Raw genomic sequence first — 5698 nt, 5'->3', positions numbered from 1 at the left:
CAATATGGGTGTAACAAGAAAAAAGTGGATTTAGCACTTAATTAATATGTAATGGAGTTACATTTTTGTCCATTACAGAATACCTACATGCTTGATAGTATTATAGAAAATAATTTTTTTGCAAACCGTGAGAATCTTTAAGAGACCTTATTTGCACTGAAATAAAAAAGAAACATTTTGTGCTTGGTAAACATACTTAAAGTAACCTGGATATGACTAATGGCACTAGATAATATCTTTGTCAAGCTGTAGATTATCTATACAGAAGTCCAGTTCACCAAAGCGCTGCTTGGATACTCAGACAAACTGATGTATAGTAATTGAGGTTAAACTGTGCATGTTCCAATATTATATCATTGTACAGTTCTTATACACTTCTAATGAATAAGACAAAAAGACAAAGGTTTTTCCAAGCGCATTTTCAGAAACATGGCTATCTGATAAGTAAAGCAATTTTGTGTGCAGTTAGGATTCTGTAGAAGGTTCTCTATATCAGTGTTTTTCAACTTTTTTTCAGTCAAGGCACCCTTTAAAATTTTGCAGTGTAAAAAACTAAACTTTTATAGTTTTACATATCGCTGCAACATCCGTACACATAGGCCACCCAGCATTAAAGGTGATTTATTCTTACAAAGCAAATACACCTTTGCACACTTCTACTGACTAGTATTCTATACATCCAAGCTTTCTGAGATGGGAATAAAGAACACCTACTAGCAAAAGTACACTATATTGCCAAAAGTATTGGGACACCCCTGCAAATCATTGGATTCAGGTATTCCAATCACCTCCATGGCCACAGGTGTATAAAATTAAGCACCTAGGCATGCAGACTGTTTCTATAAGTATTTGTGAAAGAATAGAATGGCTCTCAGGAACTCAGTGAAATCAAGCGTGGTACCATGATAGGTTGCCACCTCTGTAATAATTCCATCCATGAACTCCTTGCTACTAAATATTCCATGGTGAACTGTCATTGATATTATAGCAAAGTGGAAGCAACTGGGAACAACAGCAACTCAGCCACAAAGTGGTAGGCCACATAAAATGACAGAGTGGGGTCAGCACATACTGAAGAGCACAGTACACAGAAGTCACCAACTGTCTGCAGAGTCAATAGCTAAAGACCTCCAAACTTCATGCGGCCTTCATATTAGCACAACAACAGTGCATAGAGAGCTTCATGGAATGGGTTTCCATGGCCAAGCAGCTGCATCCAAGCCTTATATCACCAAGTGCAATACAAAGCATCAGATACAGTGGTGCATGTCACCACTGGACTCTAGAGCAGTGGAGATGTGTTCTCTGGAGTGACAAATCACACTTCTCTGTCTGACAATCTGATGGACAGGTCTAGGTTTAGCAGTTGCCAGGAGAAGTGCACTTGCCTGACTGCATTGTGCCAAGTGTAAAGTTTGGTGGAGGGGGGATGATGGTGTGGGGTTGTTTTTCAGGGGTTGGGCTTGGCCCCTTAGTTCCAGTGAAGGGAACTCTTAAGGTGTCAACATACCAAGACATTTTGGACAATTTCATGCTCCCAACTTTGTGGGAACAGTTTGAGGATGGCCCCTTCCTGTTCCAACACGATTGCGCACCGGCGCACAAAGCAAGGTCCATAAAGACATGGATTAGCAAGTTCAGGGTGTAGGAACTTGACTGGCCTGCACAGAGTCCTAACCTCAACCTGATAGAACACCTTTGGGATGAATTACAGCTGAGACTGCAAACCAGACCTTCTCGTCCGACATCAGTGCCTGATCTCTGAAATATACTTCTGGAAGAATGGTCAAACATTCCCATAGACACACTCCTAAACCTTGTAGACAACCTTCCCAGAAGAGTTGAAGCTGCTATAGCTGCAAAGGGTGGGCAAACTCAATATTGAACCCTACAGACTAAGACTGGGATGCCATTAAAGCTCATGTGCGTGTAAAAGCAGGCGTCTCAATACTTTTGGCAATATAGTGTATGTAGGCATAGGACACCCACCCCCCCCCATGCCCCCATTAAAGGAATGTACAAAAAAATGTTAGGTTAAACCAACAAGTCCATTTTTACCACTACAATTCCTTTATATTGGCTTTTGACGTTTACAAATGCAACAATTTAGAAACTGGATGAAAGTTTTAGCACCGTGAAACACTTTTTTGATAGCTAAGTAGTGCATTTTATATACAACTATATAGGTCAGATCAAAATGAGGGACAAATGAGGAGGAATGATGGACTTTGTTCCGAATGAGGGACAGCCCCTCAAAATCAGGGACAGTTGGGAGCTATGGTATTCCTGTGTTTCCTTCTTCTTCAATTTCCCTCTTTCATTAAGCTAACATGGGCCCCAGTGCTGAAAGAGAGCAGGGGTGAATACCCAAACAAGGAGGACCTTAGGTGCCAATAATGTCAACTGAAGACATAATTGGTTGCTAGGAAGCTAGTTCCCAAAGTTGTAATGGATATAAAAACCTGTGACTTTGTTTAACAAGAAAAAAACAGCTTGATCTTCCTGCCATCTTGTTAATAATTTTTGGACAATTTGTAGCAATTTTTACGCATTTTACCAAGGCACCATGGCACCCTAGTTGCAAAAGGTGGCTCTACACTATGCATCCAAGGCACACCCACAACATTTACCACAAACAGGTTATCACTATTCCAGGATTAGAGTTGCCACATCACACAGATTTGTCAGGACTATCCCAGTTTTTTTTAGCTCTCCCTTCCAGTCACCAGACACACCTACTTATTCACCTGGTTGTGAATCTTCCCTTCCCTCTGTTTTCTGGTAGCTCTTATCTCTGCATTTCTATAAGTTCCGCCACATGCTTATTCTAGTTTACCTTCCAGGCATCCCAGATTCCACAGAACTGTCCCGGGATTTTAACACAATCCTGTTCCCTAACGTTCTGGCTCCCAACTCTAAAGGCATCAAAGGATGAACCTCCTGCTGCAGTTGTATTCAGACAGCTTACACCTCCGGCTGATTGGATTCAGGCACTGTTCGGCTGACAATTTTCAATTCAGGTCCTGAAAAATCAACTTTTGTCAATCCAGGTGTTGCCGACAGGGCTGAATTTACCAAAATTTGCCAGCTTAAGAGAGAGTAGGCAAGGGCAAGAAAGAGAGCAGGAAAAAAAGAGGAGACCAAGCAAAGAAAAAATGCGCAATTACTGCATGTGTGTCAGTAAAGTTAATGCTGCCAGTCCTTTACAGAAAGCCTCCTCTACTTTTGTCAGGACATGAAGATAAATGAAAAACTGACTGTTAGTAAATGACAATTGTGAGAAGCAGTAGCTACTGTATTTTTCTACATAATCACTGGTTACTGAGATGGCAGTACTTTACTGTGTAAAGTATCTGCCCTTGCCTTTGTAATACTTCTCTACTTCTCAATCCACCAATGGAGGCCTGACAAAAAGCCTGATATTTCCAGGTATGGTGGGAACTTATGACACCTCCCATGCCCTCCATAAGTGCTCCACAGCCACATCACTCAACCTCATGAATTGGCAGGCAGGCACATGGCAAACAGATTTAATTGCAAATGATTTTTGGGAGGCGCACAGCAGTAGATTGGGGTCGCTTCTTGGCCTTTTGGCTAAGATCAAGTGTAGTATCTGTTCTTATCAGTGTCCAGTGGGGGTGCTCCCGGCCATTCTAGCTTTGCGGGGATGGCTGTTGTATAGTACCCTCACTGGTATGATGGGGGTCTGGACGGCTAGTACCGGGGGGGACAGAAACCGGGACGCCCACGAGTTAAGCTGGGGTCCTGGGAGTAATTCCCCCGAGGAGACCGGAAGGACCCAGTACCTCCTGATTTGGACGGATCTACCTTGTCTGGCCAGGGGCTGAGAAGGCAGAAAGTCCGCAAACTCAGTGCCCCCTGAGTAGACGCCCTCAGGGGTGCCACTAGTAACACCTGGGTGTGGGACCCCACTGTGTGAAGATGGCACAAGGTCACTGTTTTTACACTCTTTTTGCACAGCGCCTTTAGGACCAGGCCTTTTGGCTAAGTTCAGGGCAATTTTTGCTACAGGCCTCAGGGCCTGGTCTGTGCACAATTTGGCACGGTACCACTTTTTTATTTTCTATTTATTTAATTTATTTCACTCCCACGTTTGTCAATTTTTTTCTGCTTTTGTGTGTGTTTTTCACAGGATGGAGGGTGTGGGTCCTCGGGCCTTCCCTGAAGTCTAGGGGGAGGATGTGTGGCCTTTTGGTTCCTTCCTCCCCTGATCCCTAGGGGGTTTTCTCTCCGGGAGAGCCCCCTGACCAAGTACTGGATGTCCGGCTTCGGCTGGACATAAGGAACGGTGGTCCACCAGGCTTTTTGGCCAGGAGGACCAAATGGGAACCATGTCCCTGTCAGGAGCTTCGTGCCCCGGGGGATCAGGGTAGTGGTCCAGCCCCTTTCGGGGTAGGACAAAAGCACACCCCTAAGTGCACTTTTCCGTGTGGTGTTCGCACTTGCACTTTTTTTGTGATCACTTATGGGTTTTTTCGTTCTAGTTTGCACGTTTGCGGACTAATAAAAAAAAAAGAAAGAAAAAGCAGTAGATTGGGGTGGATGAGGAATGCTGGAAAGGTAAGAGCAGGGAAACAGCAGATTTGCTTTAATAATCTCCTTCCCTTGAGTGCATGCTCATCTTCCCTTCAATCTTGTGCTACAGGGAGCAAAGAAAATACTTCCAGAATGTGTGATAGTGCTAAGTCAATCCTCAACTGCTATCATGTACAGAATGTCCATAACCCCATGTAAGTTACAACTTGAGGGACTCATAGGGGTTTATTTACTAAACCTGGTTGACTCAGAATCTTGGGCACCTGTGCATGGTAGCCAATCAGCTTCTAACCTTAGCATGTTCAGTTAAGCTTCAGCAATAAAACCTGGAAGCTGATTGGTTTTTATGCAGAAGTGGACAAGATTCTGAGTCAACCAGGTTTAGTAAATAAACCCCATAGTGTCAGGGGCGGACTGACAACTCATCTGGCCCTCGGGCAATAGGGGATCATGGGGCCCCTGTGTCCTTGCCCAAACTTAAAAAAGCCTATGAAAAAGGCATCTCATGGGGCCCCCTACTGACCCCGGGCAGTGCCGAGTTTCCAAATGGTCAGTCCGCCCCTGCATAGTGTACATGGGGCATTTTATCCTGCTTCTCAAAATGCTGCGGTGCAAGGTGATAATGTGGTGATGGGGAGAGGGCTGATTAACGCAAGTCTGTTGTTTAAAGCAGTAAGAAATCCAAAAGCAAACAATTATTATATTGCAAATTACCATTTTTTAGGTGTGATTGCTGTATTAATATTCTTTCTTTATTCTATTTTCATCTGTGATCTGGCCAGTAAGTCTGTTGTTTTTCAAAAAAAAGCTCTTGAGTAGAGCATATCAATTATGGTGGCTAAATGGTTAGTGCTTCTGCCTGGCAATACTAGGGTCATGGGTTCAAATCCCACCCACGTTACCAGCTGCCAAGAGTTTGCATTTTCTCCCTGTACCTGCGTGGGATTCCTCCAGGTACTCTGGTTTTCTCCCACACTCCAAATACACGCTGGTAGGTAAATTGGAACCTGTCTAAATTGGCCCTCGTATCTGTATGTATGTGAGTTAGGAACCTTAGATTGTACGCCCCTTGAGGGTTAGGGACTGATGTGAATGTACAATATATATGTAAAGTGCTGCATAAATTGACAGTGCTATATAA

The 5698-nt window shown here is 43.7% G+C and overlaps 1 pseudogene; it reads left to right on the top strand.

The window, feature by feature from the left end:
- Positions 1 to 3574: 3574 nt before the first annotated feature.
- Positions 3575 to 3717, top strand: LOC149459068 (U2 spliceosomal RNA; annotated as a pseudogene).
- The last annotated feature ends 1981 nt before the right edge of the window (positions 3718 to 5698 follow it).

Source organism: Staurois parvus, unplaced genomic scaffold (assembly GCF_062004578.1).
Source record: "Staurois parvus isolate SC_StPar_1 unplaced genomic scaffold, SC_StPar_1.0 ptg000276l, whole genome shotgun sequence".
In the NCBI taxonomy this organism is placed as follows: domain Eukaryota; kingdom Metazoa; phylum Chordata; class Amphibia; order Anura; family Ranidae; genus Staurois; species Staurois parvus.
This window is presented reverse-complemented; position numbering and strand designations above follow the sequence as displayed.